Below are 25,017 nucleotides of genomic sequence, written 5' to 3' on the forward strand. Positions count from 1 at the left end.
GTGGGGTAGAATAAACCTGTGACAGGCCTGGATTAGAAAATGCTATGTCTATGGATTGGCAGGTCTTGCACCTTGGGCTACCACAGTAAAGACAAGCGGTTGGGAATGAGAGTGGCGGAGGAATGGGTTAGGATATTGTTTAAGTTGGGTGGACAGCAGAACACAACTTTGCAGGGAGTGGGGAGGATCTTGGGTAGAATGTCCCTCATTTCAATGCACGATGAGAGATAATCAAAGCTCTGATGAAGGATATGGTTCAGTTGTTCCAGTGCAGGGTTGTATTTGGTCATCAGATGCAAAGAAGTGCCTCCCTTGTTACCCAGTATCACCTTTCACTGAAGAAATCCGTGAGGACCATCTTATCCAAGATCCGCCCCACCTCTCCAAAGGTGGTGTTCTGTCACCTATCCAACCTACATAGTATCCTTGTCCATGGATTGGAGTTATCTTTGGCCTCAGTCTTCAGTAACCTACTGTCCCCAGACCTCCACCCAACAGTTTCTCCTTCTTCCATCCTGTCACCCTCTCCCAATTCGCACCTTCAGCATGTGCCAGTCCCTACGGCCTCTGACAACCATGCATCAACTGCCTAGCCCACATACATGCCACCCCTTTCTCCCACATTTGTAGTTGGAAAACTGGCTGCCTTCCTCCGAGCCCCTAGCCACCAACTGCTAATCCCTCTGCCTGCCTCCTGCCTTTCCATCCATCCTATTACCCCACCTGACACAACACCTACCTCATCCTGGCACATGTGCTGAAATGGAGCATTGGCACTTTTTGCCTAGTCAGCACAGCACATAGGCATGTGTATCCCTACGTGCTTGCCTGTGTGGATCCATATGTATGTGTTTCCTGTGTGAGTTTTACTACACCTCGAAAAAGGATTACTCCAAAAGTTAGCAGGATTTCTTTCTGTTTTTGCGTGCCTATCGACAACTCAAAGCTTCCTTTTTGGTGAGTTGTTTCCTTTAATTCAAAAGTATTTACATAATCAGGAACAACACACCCACACACGCATGTGCTCACACACACACACACACACACACACACACACACACACACACACACACAGATATAACACAACCCACAACAAACAGCAGACAGTAATAAACAAATGGCACTTAATGACTTACGACAACAAACTTGCCCACCCTGTGTGTAAGAGTGACTAGGACTGATCATAGCATACCGAACCAAGAACATGGTAGAGAACAGGCTTGGAAGACATAAATACTTCCCTCCGCCTTTCAAAAATTACATTCTCTTCTCCACACCATTCACTCATACTACCTCTTTCTGTGTAACAACCCCCCCCCCCCCTCCCCCTCCCCCTCTCTCTCTCTAACCCAATTTTGCAAGCTACCAATTATATAAGTGTGTTAACAGAACACAAGCAAGGAGAAAAACACAACAACATGAAAAATCATAGGTGACATACTGAATAACATGATATGTATAGCAATTCCCAGTCAGAACTGAACAATAAACAGGAAAATAAAAAAAAAATATGTTTTGTTCTTCGCAGATAACAAACTAGTAGATTTTAAGCTACCAGCATAAATAACTAATAGCATCATGTGGGGCACATAAACAAATGTATATTTCCACAGTATCTCCAAATTTAGTTTAAAATCAAAATCCTTAAACATATCATAAATGAGCAACATATAATGCCCCAACTCAGTGACATATGACTTTGTACTGTATGTAAACTAATGTAAAATATTTGACACTTAATAATCACACCTTTTGCAAATGGAAGTACTTTTGAGCTAATACTTCGTATAACCTATACAACAGGTTAACTAGTAACAATAAATTTCCAGAAAGAAAATAAAGAAATAGTGCTATTGAAGATAGTCATAAAATGCTGAAACATGTGTGGGTAAAAATAAAACTGTTAAAAATGTCTTAAATAAGGCGGAATTTTTCTCCAGTGTACTTGTAAAGGGTAACCAGAATTGTATTAACATAAACCGTGATGAAAAATGCTTCTGGGTCAGTATATTGACGGTTAAATCTAAGAAGTGTCACCACCTTATTGTAGGTACCTATTGTTTACTTTGCTTAGATCCTATCTTAAAATTATTATTTACTAAGTGGAAAAGTAGCTGCATTTAATACAATGTTTGTGTGCTTCATTAGCATAAGAAAGTGAAGACACACAACTTTGATGGGTCACATTACAACAGTACTTGTTTGAATTCCTTTGCCTAAATCCATTTGCTACATCTCTTGAGACTAAACTAAATCCAGTCTGTTGACAGTGACTAACCCCATTTTTCTTTACATGATTCATAAAATAATGTTTGACAAGGAAGTCAAATAAGATCTTGTGAGTTTCATTCTGGTACTAAATGCAAAAATTAAATTTCTTGAAATGTAGATCCATTAACTGTTTGAAGTTTAATAGTCAGCTTATACTATAAATTCATTCTTCGTGGCTGGCGTCCAGTATTTGAAAGTAGAATTATTGATTTTCAGGAGGAAAATTATCAGGGTGAGTTTTTATCTATTTCTGCCTCAGTGGTAAATCCTGGAACTGTACTTTAGTTGGAAACATTAATTAGCAAAATTATAATTAAAGGTAAGATATGAAGTGAAGTGTAGACATCGTTTCTGGTTATGACTACCCTCCAGTTTTCCACTAAATGCTCCGGAAGAAATAAGATAGCCTAATTGACATTTATATAGGTACAAATGTGGTTAACATTTGTAAGAGTCCAGTTTACTTTTAAAATTGCTCAAAGTGTCAATTTTATTGTTTTTATTTGCGAGTCCAAACTTAGGCACTATAAAAGGAAGCCAAGGTTGTGGCAAGTTCACACAGTTTAGTAGGTGTGAGCTGCCTTTGTTAATAAAAGATGGCAACAGTACTTGATATTTATGAATAGAGTAGAGGGTGCAGGGTTGTTATAGGTGTCCCCTTTGTATCCCCACTTCCCTGCCGGTGGCCTCTAGTCAGCCGTCTCTGACCACAGACTTGGCACTGTGGAAGGGGAAGTGAATCACCTGGACGTGATTCAGTGTCCTCAGTCTTGCTGCCATCAGTGGCAGACATGGGCCTCTGCTGGCATGGTGAAAACACATCCTCATCCTCTTCAGTTGTCATGACAAGAGTAGAGTTCCAACCAGGCTGCCACAAACCACTGCCTCCCCCTTTCCCCAAACAGACTCACATTTTATGCTAACATATCAATAAAAATAACCAGTTTTTGAAAATATAATATAATTGGATGGTTAAAAAAAATATACTTCCCATATAATGTGTGAGAGAATAGTATAAAAGTTAAGCAAATGTGCAAGCTTTCAGAGCCAGTGGCTTCTTCTTCTGGCAGATAGGTAGAAGGGTAAGGAAGAGGAATGAAGAAAAATGACTGGCTAAATTTAGGAAATGGGGAGAGTTATGGAAAAGTTGGTCTGAAGGCTGGGTCAGGGGATACTAACTGAATGGGATGAGAAGGGAAGACTCATCCTGTCTGGTAAGTCTCCTCTGACCCAGGGTTCTGGGAAACATCGCTGCAAATTTAAGTGTGTATTGCAGCATATGGCTCTTGCTTTTTTGGTAGAGTTCTCTGTCATCCATTTTTTGCTTTACGAAATTTTGTTTTCCGCATGTATATTGTTTTATTGTAAGACTTTCTTTTCCTTTAAATTTCATTTCATCAATTCTGAAATGATTTTGAAAGGCTGTGTGTATACTTTTTTATTTAATTGAAGTAATTTATGACATGTCAGGAATTATTTTGATTGCTACTGTATGTTACGCCTTGTATCTCACATTTAGTGACATGAATGTGATGCTTACTGTGTATGAAGTGCTACAACAAACAAAACATTACTCTAATGCAAAATTTTTGTTTTTGCTTCCTTGTCAGGTCCTATTTGTACAGGGAAATAGCGAAGTAATTTTAATATTATGTGATGTAATCACATTGAAGAAGTCTGTGACCTAATGTTTAAAACTTGTAGAATTCTAAGCAGTCTTGGATCACAAGTATGTCTTTTGACAGTGTGTATCATGAGACAAGGCTTTCATATTTTGTTTACTAGGTCGTGTGATGATGATGATGATCACATGGATCAAAATAAATTGTAAAATAAGTAAAAAATTTGCTATCAAAAACTGTTAAGAGTTCTATAAAGAGTAATTTTACTTACTGAATTTGGAAGTCCTATTACTTTGAAACCCATACATGCTAGTCATCTCTTAGACAGTTAATTTGTGCATGTCAAAATCAGAAACATAAAAAAGTCAGACTAAGAGATTGAGTATATAGTCAACAAAACAAAACTATGCATTCTTGATAAGCTTGGGTACCTTCAGTTGTGTACATCTTGCACCAGCAGTAATGCCACACACACTGGCAACGGCAGCGTAACAATTTTACTTACAAATCATCTAGATTTTATGTAGTTACATATAATTAAATTTCATTATAACACTTACTTTTATGTGTTTGAAATGCCAAGGTGCTTTTGCCTCGAATGAATAAATAAGCCTGTATAGTTAAGTGATAGCTGCATGCCAGCATTTGAGGCTCTGGAATTCCACTGCAGTGTTTTGGGTTTGCATCCACTCGATACCATATTATTTTTTATGTTGTTTGTTGATATGTTGTAAGTGTAACGTGAATTTCATCAAGGTACACCAAACATGATAACATACTGCACCACAGATAGATATATGGCAAACAGTCATTTCCTGCCAAGACGTCTCAGCGTATGCAGGCAATGAGAGAGAGGATTTGACATTTTCTGCCAGGACATCTCGGCATATGCAGGCAATGAGAGAAAGGATTTGACACTTGTTCAGGTAGATGATTTCAGTACTTGTTAAGTGGCAACCACGTGCGCTGTTCAACATCACGGTGCCCAGAAGTGGATAAAACTGCAGTGCAGAGGCAATTGGCTGCCTTCAAGAGTTGGGCTTAGGAAATATGTCAACACCTCAGTAAGACAACATGTTACTTGACACCAGCATGGAACATCACTTTTTAAAGGCCGTCCAACTAAAAAATGAGACCAATTTGCATGGATACTTATAAACTATTTACAGACCCTTTAGGTTGTTGGCATTTGAGCCCATAGGGCTGCAAATGAAGAGGCCCTCTCTGATGATCACATACTTTATAGGCTTGTATTCATTGAAGTGAATGTAGACTGTGACTGGCACCATGTCATCTTTACAGATGAGGCAATATGTCACTGAGTGAATGATGGTCTGGTAGTGTTCTACAGGTCACAGGGAGGACAATCCGACACAATACATGGCACAACATTTGCATGTGTGCTGCATCACAGCCTTGTGGAGGAGCTGGACATTATCAGATGGGTTAGATATACTTATACTTCATTGATTGTATGATCTTCTTGCTGTGAGTCAGTACATGCATGTTATGAAACATAAACTGTGGTGCCAATTGTGAGGATGTGATCCCAGTGGACTGAACCAGCTTCAGTTGGACAACTCAGCAGTTCACAAGAGTCAGATTGTTCAGCAATGGTTTTCACAACTGGCTAATGTCAACCTGTTCAACTGGGTTGTTCGAGTGCTGGATTCAAATCTTATTTAAAATTTATGGGCCAAGTAACCCACTGAATATACACTGGTCAACACCGGCCCCATGCATACCTGTCCATCTGCGTGTCCTAGGGTTGGATACATGAAAGAATGTCACCGGTGATTACACACCTTTACGGGGCTAACTACCTCCATGCCTTGTCTGATGAAGAAGGTAATTGATGCCAATGGTGAGTAGACCTTGGATACCATGATGTGAAACTTTTCTTGTCTCACATTGCTCCACTTTATATGACAACGCTTGATATAACTCTCTGTTTGTTAATTGGAAGTTTACATGAAGTCATTGTACTTTAAATTTTATGAACTGAATTCATGTTATTTAACACTTACTAAATGTAAGTTTGAAAAATTAGAAACAAGTCAATTTGACTCAAAATAAAAATGTTGTCTTAATGTGAGACAGTCAGAGAATGCACCTAATATCACCCATTGTAAGAACAGGTGAACCCAAAAAATAATATTCTCTTCCTTACTGCCTCTTCATCTTTGTTTAAGGTGCAAAAGAAGTGCAGGCGTAGCATACAAAAACTCTTTTTGAAGTTAGCACTTTGCCGTCCGCACGTCTTGTACAAATTTATTTGCTTGGCACTGGCAGCGCTAATTCGGGTTACTTGGCTTGTCGCTGGCCGCTTTTCACCTTTCTGTTGATGGCAAGCTTCAAACACATTGACTTTTGCGTGCTTTAATTTCCAGAAATCCCCTGGTTTGCCGTATTGTTCCACAGACTCGAATTTTCTTTTCAAGTAACTTCTCTGCAAGTTCTACACTGTTATATTAGTTATCCATGTAGGGGTGATGCCACTTTCCATGGGAAGTTGTCAGTAGTTCCATCACTATTTTTGCTAAAAGTTGTCCAGTGTCGGAATATATCTTGAATGAGGAAATGTATCCCATACTCTAATCACACAGCATCCGAATGAGTATGCCATATTTCATAATTTTCGATGGACTGTAAACTTTAAAATTTAACTGTTGATGTCACGGTATCATTCCTTCATCAATTGAGATGTTTTCACTTAGATTAAACATTTCTTTAAACTTTTTGGAAAAATAATCAATTACGAATTGCACTTTGAAAAGCCGTCGGCATTATCTGGTATATTGTTGTTGTCGGAAAAATGTAAAAATGATAATATGCTTTATTTACAATTCCCATAAGGATAGCAAGCCCAAACCATTTTCTAAGTTCGGGTCCCCTAACATTGACAAATTTGGCATTTTTTAAAATCCAGTTTCCTTCTATTGCTATTTTGACTGTAATAATTGTTGGTTTCATTGCTAATATATTTAAAGAGATTGTTATATCTAAAAACAAAGATGTAGTGACTTACCAAATGGAAGTGCTGGCAGGTCGACAGACACACAAACAAACACAAACATACACACAAAATTCAAGCTTTCGCAACAAACTGTTGCCTCATCAGGAAAGAGGGAAGGAGAGGGAAAGACGAAAGGATGTGGGTTTTAAGGGAGAGGGTAAGGAGTCATTCCAATCCTGGGAGCGGAAAGACTTACCTTAGGGGGAAAAAGGACGGGTATACACTCGCGCACACACACACATATCCATCCTTACATATACAGACACAAGCAGACATATTTAAAGACATATATAATTCTACGATATCCACGATGCTCTGTGTATCTTTGGGAAATGTGTGTGGAACCGGAGATTGTTCAAATTTATTATTGGTCCTGAGTAAATCATAGTCTGTCTTCTCCGTCTGATCCATCTGAATCAGTTGGCAACTGTAGCACTCGCCAAATTCTTCCTGGACCTATTTCACTACCTTCCGACGATGCTGCTTCACTTTCATTTTTTTTTATATCCAATGTCTTCTTCCCAATCGGCCAAGTCATCTGGAACATCAGACAAGATGTCCGCGCATTCATTGTAAATAATTGTTTCATCTCTTTCATCAGCCATGATGAAAGTGCACAAGTACTTATAAAAACAAAAGACTTGTTGACGTGTGTAACTTATTGTTACCTAAACAAAACACCAACAGAATGAAAAAGATACTAAAGTGTTGTCATCGGCCACTGCGTGATACTCTGTTCATCACACCACTGTGGTGTCACCGGCCACTGAGTGATACTATGCACACAACACCACTGTGGTATCACCGGCTGTTGACTGCTATTTCGCGCACGGCACCACTGTGGTGTCACCTGACGGCAAAGTGTTAGTATTCCTCAGGAGCCCAAAGCATTCCACACTCTGTGCCCAGTTTTCTAAGTTTTCAGAGAAGTGACCACTACAGAATATGCATTCAGTGTGTTCTTCATATTGCACATCTGAAGCATTATACTCAATTAAATTTGTATGAGACTTCAAACGACTCGAGACTAGTATTCCTCAGGAGCCCAAAGCATTCCATTCACTGTGCCCATTTTTCTAAATCTTCAGAGAAGTGACCACTGCAGAATATGCATTCAGTGTGTTCTTCATATTGCACATCTGAAGCATTGTCCTCAGTTGAATTTGTATGAGACTCCAAATGACTGTAGACTATGTTCACTCTGTTTTACTGTTTTTCTTTTCCAAGAACAAAACTTTCATTTCTATCTCCTTTGGTACTACTATAGATTTCTTCTCTTTGAGTTGTGTTTCAAATGTTCCTAGTTTGGAAGTGATGCTAGCTACTTAACAGATTCAGAATGTGCTGATTTTACCAGAGCTGGTGCCACTTGCTGTGGCATGCTGATCTTGGGAGTTGGCCAGGTACGATTTGGACTCGCATTTACTTCTTTGTTTGCATTTTGTATGTCAAAATCCTGGTGTACTGGAAAGTCATTGACTCCAAGTATATGCTTGTTACATGGTAAGAGTTCTGTTTACCAGAGGACATGTGAAACATTTTCCATTTGTACTGCTCTCAAGTTGGCCACTCCAAATAACCTTGTAATCAAAAATGTGGTTGCAGCTTGACGTGGGATATTTGCTAACAAGGTTTCTGTTTCTTGGTGATAATGTGTTTTAAATGGTCTCGTGAATCCTCACAAGAGGTTGAATTTTGTGTGTGGATGGTGTGATAAACACATGATGTGGACATGATTTACAAATGTGATATGATGCCCGTCAGGTCTTAGCACAACAGTATCACCAACAAACGGCTTCACAAAATTCACAGTCAGACTACTTAGTAAAAGTGTGAGTCTGAATCCAGGTAATAGGGTGGCAAGCTGAAGTTATCCTAATATGTGGTAGCATGTGCTAATATATGGTACTTCACATATTATGATACTCATGGTATCACACTTAGTAATAAGCCATATTGCACTATAAACCCAGCCTCATATTTATGTTGCTCAGTTTGAAGGACAAATAATTATAGCGAGAGGAATAGTACTTTGTAAAGAATATAGTCATGTGAATAGTGTTGCAACAGCTGCTATATTTGAGATATTAAAGCCCTACAAGGACATACACTCATATAATTTGAAATTCAACTTCTTTGAAATCAAATATTCTTGACAGTGTCCAGCTCCATAATGGTCTTATTGTCACTACTCCATGACTCAGCAATTGTGAGAACTAAGTTCTGATACTTCCCAAAAGAGCTGAGTATTTAGGCTACAGCTGGGTCACCACACATAATAGGCACCTTTCTTCTGTAATCAGCATCATTTTCAGTAATGATGTGGGTAAATAAAACACAATGTCAAATCACAACATAAGTTGTCATTTTCTCAAATTAAGCTATAACAGCAGTAAGGCAAAGCATATTGTGTTTTGTCATGTGACATCTATAGTGTCATGTCAACAGAAGACCAAAATTATTAAGTTCTATTTTGCTTCAAAAATAGGGAGAAATGAAACATAATTTGCAGTGGAAACCCCTTTTCTACACTTGTCCTGTAGTTTGGAAGGTTACACAGTTTCATATCTGCTAAAGTCTTTCAGATTACATATGCATCAAAAAATGGTTCAAATGGCTCTGAGCACTATGGGACTCAACTGCGGTGGTCATAAGTCCCCTAGAACTTAGAACTACTTAAACCTAACTAACCTAAGGACAGCACACAACACCCAGCCATCATGAGGCAGAGAAAATCCCTGACCCCGCCGGGAATCGAACCCGGGAACCCTGGCGTGGGAAGCGAGAATGCTACCGCACGACCACGAGATGCGGGCTACATATGCATCCAGACAGATTTTAGTAAATGTTGTCCAACAGAATTTAAACGTCTTATGTAGTCCCAATACACTAAATAGCTGAACTTGTTTTTCACAGCACATTTGAAATTTTGTTTAGAGACCAAACTTCATGAGCTTAGCGTTCAACATTTGTTCTGTTACTCAGTTTCATCTTAATGATTTTTTTCTGCTGCTTCTGCTTTCCCAATCTGTCTGCTGCGAATAGTTATATAGATATAGACAAGACTCTCTCATTGGAAACTTAACTTGGAGTTGATTGTGTTCAAAACTGAGAGTGATACAGAATTTTAGTGTTGCCAAATAAAAGGGTGAAAGAATTGCTTTTGAGTTTGGTGCTTACATTTGAGTGTGTAATTTGGAAAAAAATTATATTGTTATCAGTTTCATTTGTGGTTTTCTTCTACATGTCAAATCGAGCTTCATTAAAGCTAAACTTTTGCTAGACATTTGATCAATCTAAAATCACTTGTCTCTCAAAATTATAATATTCTCTCACTCCTATAAAAGGAATGTCCTTAAAATAACGAGGGTGAATTTTGTTTAAAATTTCACAAGTTTTGCGACACAGTATTTGTTAGCTAGTACTACATAGTTCTCTTAAAGACTGCAGATAATATGCACCAGTGTTATACTCATCAAGACAAGAGAATGTACCACAGGAAGGCCATTTGCACCTATCACAGTGAAGATAGAGAAAATTTGGTCAACTGGGGGAACCAAACTCCCATTAAACAAGTGACGCCCTTTCCCCCTCCCTTAAACCAACCAACAAGTGCCAACTTGCAAATTTTACTTAGTTTTTTATGACAGAGGGTGACCAGTCCACTGACGCTATGTGCTGAGCTACCTTGCCAGCATCACTTTGACCATGAGCTACTTGCACAGGTACACTAACACGTCTCTCGGACATCTGGTGCCACTGGTCAAGTCATGGCATATTTCACTATCACTGTCGACATCCTATACTTCCATGCATAATGTTTAATTGATATTAATTTCCAATATTATGTGTAGTACATATTGCAGATATGATAGTAGGTTGCTACTATAACCTAACATGGGCATTAATGAGGTGAAAGTTTTGCCACAATTCGTGACATGACTGTGCACACTAAGAATGCTCAATGTGAAACTTACTCATTTTCTGTGCAAACAGTTTTGTCTTGTCAACTGTACATACCAAAAACAGCAAAACATACAATGCACAACACACAGAGATGTAATGACCTCGAGTGTCAGTAGTGTGGTCAAAATACACATGTTTACATTACAGTGAAGTATCTGTAATGTTCTGTGAGCCTGTATGCAGCAAGCATCGCATTTGTCAGATTTAAAATAGAAAAGTTTGTATCAATGGAAATTGTTTGCAAAGGGTGTCATACACTAGTGTAGTTAAACAAATAAAAATAATCACCTGACAGGTGCAGAATGTTTTGGTAAAACTAGAGCAGCTCTTTAAACCAACAGGTAACAAAGTGTGTGTGTGTGTGTGTGTGTGTGTGTGTGTGTGTGTGTGTGGGCGCGTGCGCGCGCACGTGTGTGTGCAGATGCATCATCATCTAAGCATTTCTTTTCATTGTGAAGTCTTAACTTGGCAACAATAGCTAGATAAATGCAAGCCATGTTCTGCATCTCTCCTTTGTCTTTGAACTAGAATGAAATTTTTTGTGCCCATTAAATGTGATAAAACATTGAATGAAATGATTTAGGAACAAGGTTAGCGGCTCAGTGCTGCCCCATTTTAAACCTGTTTCGGGCAGTGCTAATCTTACTGTAAAACAGTTCTGCTTTTTTGATATACCTTTCTTTTGTAATTTTGTGAGATTTGTAAGAGGAGTCAAACTTATTGCATTTTTAATATAATGTTGCAGGAACTCTTACAACATCTTCACACGTGGTATGCTCAGTATTTACATCTGTTTACATACTTTGTGCAAGCATGGTGTATGGGGGAAGGAACTTTTTACTATTGCTTGTCATTCCCTTTCCATTCACAAATGGAAAGGGGAAGGGTTACTGCCTGTATACTTTTCCTCCCTCTAAAAAATTTATTATACTTTAGCTGAGAATGTGCTGAAGGATTTTGCAGTAAATTGATGTTAGAATATTGATCTATAATTTTCTGCATTCATACTTTTGCTCTTGCTGTACCATTTTCCAGCCATTTGAGACTGTTTGAGAGATTCATGATAAAATGGAACTAAGTAAGAGACCAACCCTACAGAGTACACAATTAAGATGGAATTCATTCCATCGGGCAGTACGACACTATTTTTTGACAAGATGAGGACAATATATCCACCCCTGTTGTATAGATACACTTCAGAATGGGATGTGTCCAAAACTGCTATTGCAAATGAAGAAATTTGAAATACAGCTGGGAAATATCCTCCTTCAAAGTTATTGAGACTGTCATGCCCACCCAAAAACAAATTGGGATGCCATAAGAGCCAGGTGCATTATTTGGTTTCAACTAGTTTTTTAAATTTGTGGTTTAAGACTGACTTCCTTTTTCTATCTTTTATTTCTCCACCAGACTGACTGATGTGTGCCTGATAGCTTTGGACTCATATAGTGTTTTCAAATAGGATTAGAATTTTCTAGGATTCTCACAAAAATCTGTCACTAATATACAATCATGGAAGTAGTTACATGTTGTAGCAAAAGCAAGAATTTCTACTAACTTTGCTTGTCAGCTTGTCTACAACCATTTGAGAACTTATAATGCAACAATCTCTCCTTAATGGCATTAATACCATTATGGTCACTAATACCTGCTGCTGTACTAATATTGTCAATATGGCCAGACATAACATTTAACAGTTTCAGTCAGCTGAAAACTCTTGCTGTACCACTGTGTTGAAATGAGGGTCTGTATTCTGAATCTCACCACCTGTGAGGTGAGGGGAGGGGAGTAATCTGGTTTCTTCTTGGAAAGGGAAGTGCACTGAATCAAAACTGCTCATGGGGATGTAACAAATTGTACTAAAGTTTACAAGTGGTGTCTTGGGTCTAAAGTTGGCAGAACTTAACAAAGGAGTGAACATCCCTCAGTTGTGACTGATGAGATGGTCAAAAAAGTCAAAGAAATGATTCCTTGTGACCGTCAGTTGACATTTGCTATGAACACTGTATTTCAAGAAATCTCCAGATCTCTTCTGCATCAAATCATTACTGAGACACTTTGTTTTCAAAAATTTTGTGTGAGGTGGGTAGCAAAACAGCTCAAAGATCAACAAAAAAGTCAAGGTAATCACTTCTTCAGGAATTTCTCGAGTGCTTCAAACTGTAGTGTGAACAATTCCTTGAACTGTTGTAACTGGCAATGAAACATCGATGAACCACTTCACCCTTGAGGTGAAAAGACGACTTTACAGTGGCAACATCTCTCATCACCACAAACAAATAAATTTAAAACCATTGTTTCGGCCTGAAAAGTCATGGCCTTTGTATTTTGAGGCTATAAGGCCTTTCTCCTCATTGAATTTCTGTCCATGGGGGAATCGTTTACTGATGCACTATGAAGCCGTAAGAAAAACTATTGAGGATGATACAGACCAATAGGAGATAAATTTTAATGACATGCTTGTTGCATGTCAGTGTACATCCTCACACAGCCAGCGCCACCAAGCAACTCAAATTCATTCAGATGGGACATCGTCAGTCACCCCATTCACAGCCCTGATATGTGACCTTCAGATTTACATCTTGTTTACAGTTGGAAATAGGCTTTCTACTGAAGATGAGATCCAGAGCACTGTCAAGCAAAGGGCCAAAGAGGAAGTGTGAAACTTTTTTTTAATGAAAGTGAATGTCAAGCTTTCAGAACCAGGTAAATGAATTGGTTACAACTGAAAAGAAAGAAGAAACATTTGCTTCAAACCCTGATCAGTTGAGAGAAATCCTATACGTAAAGAGTCAAAAGCTGCAACTGACAAATGAAACATGTCAAAGTGAAGTTCAGTTTAAATGCTACATACATTTAGTAGATATGATCCTATTGCATGTAGTATTCTCTGGTTTTACTGTGACCTGTAAATTGGCTCATCCAGAAACTTATGAGGACATCTTCAGTTTTATGTAAAATACAAACCCCCATGACTTTTCAGCTACACAGAAATGTGTCTCATTAGACGGGTGGGGGGCGGTGGAAATTGAATCATGAATTTTTTAATTTGGAGTTTTAATATGTACACAGTAAACCAGCAAGTCACCAATATCAGAAAAAAGAGACAAAGAGAAAGAAAATGAAAATTATGAGAACAAATGAGGAGGAGAAAACTGTTTGACTATTTGGCTGTGTTATCTGTATGTGTCACTTATGATCCAGATATTTCCAGTAACTTTACATCTTTTTGAAGCCAGAAATACAAAAAGATTTTTCAGAAACCACTACCAGCCATAAAATTTGTTGGATTACTTAAACAGTTAAATGAAATAACATATTTCGAGGAACAACTATGATCTTCAGGATACAATTACGATACAAACACATTTTAAAAAAGGTCACATAGATATTAACGTTGTTATTTACATTCTAGGTTATATGCTGTGGTCATATTTGTTCATATGAAATTTCTGTTTTCTTCAGGCATGTTCAGTTACCTCCATTTCTGTGGCTGCTTGAATGTTGTTAACCATCGTTCATAAGTTTGTAAATTACACTATGATGATATGAGATTTTTCATAATTTTATAAGTAATAATTCTGATGGGTGTAGTGAACTGGTGGGAAAATCACATACTTTAGTAGCGTATAAATGAACAAGAATTATAAGTTTCATCTTAGTGAAAGAGGAGCTGGAGGATTAAAGTTAATACTAGTTGGGTAGTAGTTTCTTTAGATTAAATGATATAAACAAATCTCACATAATGAAGTCCGACGATAAAATTGATAGAAAGGTGTAGACGTAATTTTGTCATAAACAGTATTTACTTAGTAATGTAAATAGTCAACTACTCATTTAAGACTTACTTATACATTTGTATAACGTAACACTGTTTTCTTAGAGGATAATCAAAACATGGAAGGGTTCATGCAATCAGTAATTCGAAATCCTCAAAGGAAAGCTAGCTGGTAAAATAGAACATTTACGTATGACGAGATCTGAACAAGACAATTTAATTCAGAAAGTGCAAATTTTAGAGAGAGAATTATTAGAAATTAAAGGCATTTATGCAAATTTACAAATAAGAATATAGTTTCAATTTCCATAATCGTTAAGGAGCTAGAACGTAGGTTGCAAGAACATGAGTTAGAATGGAAACTACAAAACAATGGTTACACAGTAAACCTAAGGACCCTTTTGAGACTAAATCCACATTGTCAGTTACTAAACTCATAAGTGATGGATCAACAACTAGTAGCAGTGCTGATTACTTAAATATTACAAAAGAGGTATCACGTGATGATACTAATTTAAATAAAGAGGATGCAAAATGAGAAGTAAGGAAAGAGGTTGAAGATATATTAGGAAAAAGTAAGATTCTGTGTATTAAGCAAAGGGAATTTCCACAATTTACACCATCAGGTGATATACATTGTTTCATTTCTGAAGTCTTTTAAGAGGTATGTTATCTGAAGTGTGGGCGGACTACTATAAGATAAGGTTTTTTGGTAAGTCATATGACTGGAGATGCAGCACAGTGGGGATTGTTACAATTAGGTTATTTTCAAATCTACAAAGATTTAGGAAGACGTTTTGAGTGAAAATGTTGGAGTGACGACTTCAAAAAGGAAGCTACATCTAGAATGTCTATGTTCCAAACCATACAACAATAATTCGTGGAAGGGTTACAGAGACTTCCCAAAGTGGCATATCAATAAAGCCAAAATAGTTAGACTCTTCCATAGTGGAGGAGCATTTGTTAGAAGTGAGTCAAGTGCATAATACTTCAGGACATAGATACAGGAACAGGAGTAATAACATAGAACAAAAAATAAGACATATGACTATTATGAACCGATTAAGATGAAACACAACACCACATTCATATTCTACAAAATTAATGCTATACACACTTACACTCCATCCAAAACTTATTGGGCATTTGCAGTAGATCATACTTCAGCCTGTTGTAACTAAGATATTTAGGAATAGTATTTAACTAGCATTATGCAGAACTGAATCATGATTGGTAACCTGTTCACCTGTTTTTAATCATAGTGGAGAAATGAGATATGCAGTTGTGAACACTACCTTATGATATTAGTAAGATAACATTTTGTTATTATTATTGTTGTTGTTGTTGTTGTTGTTGTTGTTTGGCAGAGCTAAGGGGTAGCAATTAAAGTGTGATTATAAAATGAACATCAATGTTAAGACTCAGAAATAATCATAACATTATATATTAGAATGGTTGGTGAAGCAATCCATTCTATTTATTGTACCCTAGAAGGCTTTATGCAATGATATTGGTGTTTGGTGGAATGTGGGTAGAGGACATGTTGAAGTAGGAACTCCTCTATTTATTTTACAGTAGAGGGTTTTTTTCACTGATACTGATGTTTGGCCGTTTATATGAAGGATGTGTAAGATTAGCAGGTGTGGAATAAGGAGACTGTTCTGGTTATGAAGATCATCATACCTATTACCAGTGCATAAGGAATCTCAAAGGTATCTCTTACTGCAAGTAACACCTGTTTAATAAGTTTGGTCCCTGATATTCTACACTATCAGAGCTATCATCAGCATTGTTAGCATGATTGCAGAATTGAGCCTAAATCATTCCTGAATCTCTCCACTTTGAATGCCACGTTCCACAGTTGCTATGTCCAGCCCAAAAAATGGGTAAGCATTAAATACTGTTTCTAAACAAGTGGAAGGTTTGACATGAAAAGTTTTGAGAGATTTTATGTGAAGGGAACAAAATTTATGTATAACTTCACCATGTTGTTTATGTATTATTTAAAATTTTGTAATTGAAATCTTACTTATTCATACCTGGGGAGGATTTCAATTTTTCCTTACATACCTATGGAAGATAACTGGGATACGCATTATCTATCACTATAAATACCTTACTGGCAAATTGTTTAACAGTTTTAATGAACAGTATGCAGGTCTGGTATAAATCATTGAATAAATGAAGTCCACACTTCACAATTTTTTCTTGAGATGATCCATATTAATTTGATAATTTTTGTTAAGATGAGTGCCATCATTTTTATACATGATGAATGGAATTTAATGACTCTGAGATACTAAACCTGAATTGTGTATACAGACGATTTACCTGAGACCTTCAGCTGCACGGGACACCTGTACTTATGTATGTAATATGAATGAGACTTCTTGTTGTATTTACTGTGCTACAACTTTAGTGTTGATAGTTGTTGGACAGGATTTGACTTACTGCTTTCCTTAGTAATTCACCAGTAAAGCAAAACATAACTTTGCTTAAATCGCAGCAGTACATCAAACTGAACATGAATTGCACCATTGATTGATTGATGTCAGACCTCCATGTGTATATTAGTGCATATCATGTCTTGCTAATTTAATATAGGAAAATTGTGAGAACAGAAGTATAAGACAGTTCACATAAGGACGACATGTAAGCTTAACAAAAGAAAATAGTCTTTGTTATATGAATGAACAAAGTTAGCTCTTTAATAGTTTATAGTTCATCTTACGACATTACTATTTTGAAAGTTTTTTCATTTATGAGGGGCAGCAGGTGTGAGTGTACAAGATTTTCCATTATTTTATAAGTTATAATTCTGATGGATGATGGATGTAGGGGACTGGTGGGAAAAATCACGTACTGTAGTAGCATACAAATGAGTAAATGTGACAAGTTTCGCATTAGTGGGAAGAGGAGCTTGAGAATTAAAGTTGTCCCTAGTAGTTGGAATCATAGTTCCTTCATATTACACTTTGTTGTTGTTGTTGCTTGACTGTGCTATTCCTTTTGAGCTTTGTGTGACACTGAGTTTGCTCGATCTGTGCCTGACATTACTCACAAGTGCAGCAAAGAGATGCCTGTGGCGTCCCAAGAAATACCAGTGACTCCAATTTCTGAACGACAAAAATTTCAGTGATGTTCAGACTCCTTTGTATGTTCATTTAGAGCTTCTCTGTAAAACACAGCACCTAGTAGTGTTATGAGTAATGGGTAACTGAGGAAAACCTCTCAGGAGTCTTTGAACTTTCAGTGCTTCAGAAGAGTTTGACAGACAAGAACTCTAACTACATTAAAACGTGACGTCACAATTAACTATACCATGTAGCAGAAGTAAGATGGCAACAAGATAGCTGTCAAAACAAAGGTTGTTTGAAGTGTTAGCCCTGGTGTTATCAGTAACTTGCAACATCTTCTGTATATTTTTCTATCACATCTCTGATGTTGGTTGATGAAATACATTATAGTGAGCGGGACTGTGACAGATATTAAGAATGATAGTGTAAAACGTATTTAAGAACTTACAAAGATATTGCTATTGGAAAATAGATACAGATATATTCTTAATTATTATGTGTTTTCTAATTTAATTGTATTGAATTGAAGTTGAAGAAATAGGAGCTTTTGACACCTGCAGTATCATTAATATGAGGTGCTATCCAATATTTTCGGGACTGGTGCTGCCATCTGTTGAAAATCTTACCTTTAGACTAATGGTCACCATCACCCTCGAAGTCGTTCCCGTCCGCACGTACACACCAGTCCCAGCGCTTCTGCCACTGGTCAAAGGTTTTCTGGAAGTCCTGTTCTTTGATGGTGTTTATCACCACCAGCGATGCTTCTTGAATCCTCTCTAGAGTGTCGAACCGATGGCCTTTCAACTTGAGTTTCAGTTTTGGGAATAGGGCAAAGTCGCAAGGTACCAAATCTGGCGAGTATGGTGGGTGGGGTACAAGTGCCATGTTGCTTTTTGCGAAAAAGGTCCTGGTGAGCAAGGATGTGTGATGGCACATTGTCGTGATCCAGCAGCCAGTTCCCTTGACGCCAAAGTTCGGGCCATCACCACCGCATGTTTTCATGGTGCCTTTGCGAAACGTCACAATAGTATGCGGAATTCACTGTTTGGTCGGTTGGGACGGTATTCTTTGTGCACAATTCCCTTGGTATCAAAGAAACCAATGATAATTCTCTTCACTTTGCTCTTCACCTGTCTCGCTTTTTTGGGTCTCGGAGAGCCTGGTCTCTTCCCCCGGTACAATTGTTGCTCTCATACTCTGTCCCCCCAAACACTTGTTGAATCATTGCAGGGGTCTCTAAACACTTTTCCCGAGGTTCGCACAGAACTTGATACACATGCGCTGTTCTGTTCATGGATCCATCATAAAATCGCCACACACCAAACACAGAGTATTACGGAAATCACTGTGAACGCACAACACGCCCTCCAAGCTGAATGCCACTCTGCACACTGAGTCATCAGATATGCCGCTCTTGCCACCTAGTGGTGCAAAGATCTACTACTACTACTTTCCAGATGGCAGCACCAGTCCCGAAAATTTTGAAGTCCCCCTCCAATTTATGTAAAGTTTTGATAAATATTTTTGTATTGCCATGAAGCCTGAAGATGAGATTTGTACCTTAAAACATATTGCTTCATCAAATCATTATAAGTCAACAAATTTTGGAGAGGTAGCAGCCTTTGAAAACCTTTTCATATTTTCCATCTTTCACACTTATTTACCTTTTCTTTTCACTTCTTAATTTTCTCTCAATGAAAAAAAACTACTTTAAAAATACGAAAAATATTTTTCTCATGTCATGATCATCATGCTCCCACATGTGTTACCCCTCATGCATCAGGATCATTATGCAATTTTTCAACAGGACAGTGCTTGTCCACACATGATATGTGTGTCCATGAACTGCCTGCTGAGGTGTGCTAGAGGCCAGTAAGAGCCAGAAGTCTGCCCTGTATAGTACATTTGTGGGACCAGCTCAATCATCAACTCTCTCCCAGTGCCAGTATATAGGTTATCAAAAACCAGTCACAACAGCTGTGAACCAACTTGCTTCAGGGAAAGGATGCAACAGCTTAATGAAACCCTTCCAAGGGAATTTTTCTCCACCTGGGGATTGGTTGTTTGTGTTGTCATCATCATCTCATCATCATTCAGGAAATTGGTGAGACTGGATTGTGAAAAGATTGGGAATTTGCAAGGGTGCTGATAACTACATTGTCGAGCACCCCACAATTTGTAATAATAATAATAATAATAATAATAATAATATTGTACAGCCAAGTCCTTTGTAAATTCGACATGATTTTGAAGTTGCTGAAACAACACCTACCCTCTCAACCTGTGAGGTCTCATTTAATTTCCTCCTCCCCTTCTGGATCCTTCACTTGTTTTGTCAGGCAGGGTATATATATGGATTGAGTTACTGTTACTAAATGACCCCATATGGCCCTGCCTCTAAGGGGAGTGATATACCTGAGATGGGACTGAAATAATGCATACTGAGTAAATGTATAGTACAGGTCTTGGATGCGAGTCTTTCACAGGATATGACTGATGAGGTAAGAGTTTTGATCAACTCTGCAGTAACATCTGAACCTCTATTAGCTGGACTTGATGACCAACCAGCTGTCAACATAAATAAATGGTCATCCAAAAGCTGTGAACAAGAACAAAGTCAACCACACAGTGGCACAATATACTTCTCAAGAAGATATGCACAGCTTCAACAACTGCTTCACAACCCATGCCATCTGGATTATTCTCCTCCTTCTGGATTTCATAGATAAGAATTGCCCGTATAGCAAACCTTTGAACTCATAATCTTCATGGGCTCAGACTCCACAAGCCTCTGTCCTTCACGCAACCCCACTCTTGGCCCCTTCGATTCTATCTCTCTTCTAACTACTTCTCTGTTTCACTCTAGCTCAATCACTTTATCCAATATTTTACATCAGTTCCGATCTCTATGTGGTCTCCTGTTACCTCTGTTCTATCTGCACCCACTCCTCCGCATCTCGCATACCTTCACTTCATCATGTGCCTGGCTCCTAGTTGGACTTGCTGGTGGCATATTCCTCTACTGTTTCCTTGCTGTTCTTCTGTTCCTGGCCATCACCCTCCCTTCTATTCACCACTGTCTCCCACTCCTGTCCTCTTTGTTCCTCTCATCCAGTCATCCTCCCATCTCTACAAGGCTGCAGCTCTGGGATAACTCATCCCTACATGCGTTTGTTTTTAGCATTTTGACCACTCATCTCGTCAACTCCCTCCATTGTTTGTACTCCACCAAACAACTTTTGAATCTTAAAAAAAAGCCTTTTACCCTCATTCTTGCATCTACCAGTCCTGTTCTTGGTGTTTCTTGAGCAGCATTACGTAAGTGCATGTGCCTCTGATAAAATAGGTCTCAATGTCAGCCACAAACAAAAATCTTGGGCTCTCACAGCTTCATCCAAAATTGAAATGTTTTGTACAGCATCAACAATTTATAATATTTGTAAATCTTATGCTTTATTTGTCTGGAATTCAGTGATTATCATCACACTGTTGTAGTAGGTTGTGTTACAGTGTTGTATAGAAATAAGCCATATACTGATTTTTTTTCTTGTAACAACTACATCACTTGAGCAGAACTTGTGTGTTTCCCCTTTCACTTTATGATTTCTCATTCTACCAACTTATCTCCCATGCAGTAAAGTTGCACTACCTGTTTCTTGTATATTCCAGATTATTGATTTATTTTCTTTCTTTTTTTCTGTTTTGTTTGTTAAATATTAGTTTTGGGCTGTAATTTTAACAGCAAGTACTTTAACTAATTGACTTACCGTTTTTCATTTGTTTCCTTTTTTATTTAATTCAACTTCCGGTATTTCTTAGCACACGCGTGTTATTCTATTCTCCACCTCTTTGGTTGTAATACTTTGTCTGTTTCAATGATATTTTTTTTGAGTTCAGACTTTCATTGTCATTTGGAATATGGTGTTAATGTTCTGTTCATGGATGACTTGGCCTAGTGTGTTTGTGTCTTATTATGCTTTCCACCAACATTGCTTGTACGCTTCACTTCTTTCCCCAATTAGCTGATAATTTTGATTATGCAAGACTGAGTTTCAGGCTGTTTTTGTATTTAGTCAGATCAGATACCTCTATTTGTAGGAATTACATGTTTATTTATGCTTGAAAAATGATTTTTTTTATTATGAATGGAGAATAAATGTTGCCTAGATTTTGCAGTGCAATACCCTATTTGTGCATAAAGATTTTCATGAAATTAATTGCATCATGGGTGAAATTGTGTTGCTTTTCAAATTAATTATAACTACAGTTAATAAAAAGAATTTTATGTAAAGAAACCTTTGTGGAGTTTGTGTTATTGTGAGTTATTTGTGGATCATTTGTTACTAAAATGCTAGAGAGTAGTTATCATTTTAACATTTTCTAACTGGGTTTCAGTAGATTTTGGATACTTGTTTACTGCTGAGTGATCCTTCTGTAGAAATTGTTGAAATTATTGTCAGCTATTTTCCCTGATGATTTGATGAACTATTATATGTTAAGGTTTCTTCACAGTTTTTGATTTCACAGATTTGCTGTAATTTGTACCTTGCTTAATGAAATGGACACAACCTGGCAATGTTGCATTATAATCATATAATGAATCATTCTTACTCACTTATTAGTGAAGTTTCCTGAATATTCAAGCCATTGGTTTTAGCAAAATATTACCACACATCACTGGAGGCAAACACAGTATTGTCAAATACTTGAGGACATTATAACACAACTGCCTTCTGCAAAATGCAGTACTGCTATATGTCTTTCACATGCCTCACTTATTATAATAACAACTTTATGACTTCTTTGTATTTTTTTGTCTTCGTGCATATCCTGTCCCCCTTCCCCCACCCCTTTTTAATTTTCAGAGTTTTCTACAGATTAAACTTTGTAGATATGTGCTATCTTCCCTGTCTAGTATTTTCTGATGAATTATTTTTGTGTTAAGTGTTGGTGACGTTCCTAGTAGTTGAAAATTGAGGAGTAATGTCACTGCTAACAAGTAACTATTAAATGTAAATTTTAGAAACACTAATCATAAAAAAGAAAGTAGTGTATGGCAATGTGTTTTAAATTGTGATGTTGTTCATCACTCACAGATAATAAGAAAAGTCTCAAATATTACAAACAGTTCCTTTATATGATTCTTCAGTTTCTCCTGGCATATTTGTTGATTGAACAGTCCATGGGTGTCCTGCCTGTTAATAGTGTCCAATGGGCACAATATTTCGGTGATCAAACATGTTGCTATCATCAAGTGCACTCACAAACTGAGCTCCTGAGGACGTGTGGCTGACTAATCTTCCCTGGCCCCGTGAGCCGCTCCATCTGGTGTTCACACTCACAGCTGCACATTGGCAGTCATAGAGATGCTAGCATCAGTGTCTGTGATGGCGTTGATGTATGTTCTCTGTCTGCCATAGTCACCAAATTGTTTTGTTTGCTGAGAGTCTTCTTAATTAAACTCAGTGCTGGTTCCCAAGCCTTGCTAAAATTATAGCCCAATATCAGTTGATGAGATCGTACCTGGTATGAATTTCTATGGCCTCTCTAACAATGCTTTCCCAGTATTTGGAAGTCTGTGCCAAGATCCTGGTATGTTCATACTCCATCGCGTGATTCTCGGACAAACAGCGCTCTGTGACTGCAAAGTTGTTGGGATATGTCAGTCAAGTGTGCCTCTGGTGTTCTTGGCAATGAACTATGATGCTGAACACTGTCTGTCCAATATATGTCTTTCCACATTGCCATGCAATCTGGTATTCGCCGGTCTTCTGCAAACTGAGATCATCTTTGACACTTCCCAATAATGCTCACATTTTATTGGGTGGGGAAAAGATAGTTTTTACTCAGTGCTTCTTCAACATGCTTCCGATTTTTCCTGATCGTGTGCCAGTGTAAGTATAAAGGCAGTGGCTGCCTCTTCCTCCATGGCTTCTTCTGTCTCCACAGATTCTACTGTTATGGTGGGGTGGAGAGCATGTCTAATCGGCTATTCTGGGTACACGTTTTTTCGGAATACAATTCTGAGCTGCTCTAGCTCCTGGGGCAAACTCTCTGCATCTGAAACAGTGCACCCCCCATGTACCAGTGTATTTAGTACCCAATTCCTCTCCCAAGGGTGGTGACTGCTCTCTGCATGCAAGTACAGGTTAGTGTGCATTTCATACTGATGCACACCATGGCTCATGGTGCCATCAACTCTTCTCTTGATCGTGACATCCAGGGATGGCAGTCTTCCTTCTAGAGACCAAAACAGAAAGAAGATTACCATTCCAAGACATCATGGTCAAGAGAAGAGCTGTATCAGAAAAAAATGCACAGTGAGGTACATAGGAATGTGGTACTAAAAACACTTATATACAGGGTGCGCACCATTTCAGACAGAGTGTCTGCCCCAGGAGCTAGAGAATCTCAGAACTGTAATCGGGAAAAAATGGTGTACACACAATGGCAGATTAGGCACACTCTCCACACCACAACAATAATACAATCTGTGGACACGGAAGAAGCCATGGAGGAATACGCAGCCACTGCATTTATACCGTACACTGGCGCACTATCGACCGTACACTGGTGCTCTATCGGGAAACATTGGATTCATATTGAAGAAGCACTGAGTAAAAACCATCTTTTGCCCACCCAATAATACATGAGCATTATTGGGAAGCGTCAAAGGTGATCTTGGTTTGCAGAAGGCTGGCTTATACCAGATTCCATGTCAATGTGAGAAGAGATATACTAGACAGACAGTGCGCACCATCGAAGATTATTGCCGAGAACACCAGAGGCACCTTCGACTGCTGTATCCCAACAAGATAGCACTCACAGAGCACTGTTTGTCCAAGAATCACATAATAGAGTATGAATGTACCAGTATCTTGGCCAGACTTCCAGCGTCATTAGAGAGGCCATAGAAATTTGTACCAGGGATGATCTCATCAACTGAAATTGTGGCTATTATCGTAACAAGGCTTTGGAACCAGCACTGAGTGTAATTAAGAAGACTCTCAGCAAACAAAACGACCTGGCATCAAAGGCGAATAGAGAACTCACATCAGTGCTATCACATACGCCGACAATAGCATCTCCGCAACTGCCAACACATGGTCACGGGTGTGGATTGTGGATGGAGTGGCTCGCGGAGGCCATGGGATACTAGTCAGCTTCTTGCCATCAGGAGTTCAGTTCACCTGATGATGGCGACATGTTTGATCGCCAAAATATTGTGCCTGTTGGACACTATGAACTGAACTGGCAGTACATCTGTGGACTGTTCGATCAGTTGCT

General features: G+C 38.2%; 1 protein-coding gene across 1 annotated transcript in view; it reads left to right on the plus strand.

The window, feature by feature from the left end:
• Positions 1 to 25,017, plus strand: part of LOC126452593 (GATOR complex protein Iml1) — a 572,541-nt gene that overhangs the window by 176,366 nt on the left and 371,158 nt on the right. The gene's annotated exons all lie outside the window — the stretch shown is intronic.

The sequence above is a fragment of the Schistocerca serialis genome, chromosome 1 (genome assembly GCF_023864345.2).
Source record: "Schistocerca serialis cubense isolate TAMUIC-IGC-003099 chromosome 1, iqSchSeri2.2, whole genome shotgun sequence".
NCBI classification, from domain to species: Eukaryota; Metazoa; Arthropoda; class Insecta; order Orthoptera; family Acrididae; genus Schistocerca; species Schistocerca serialis.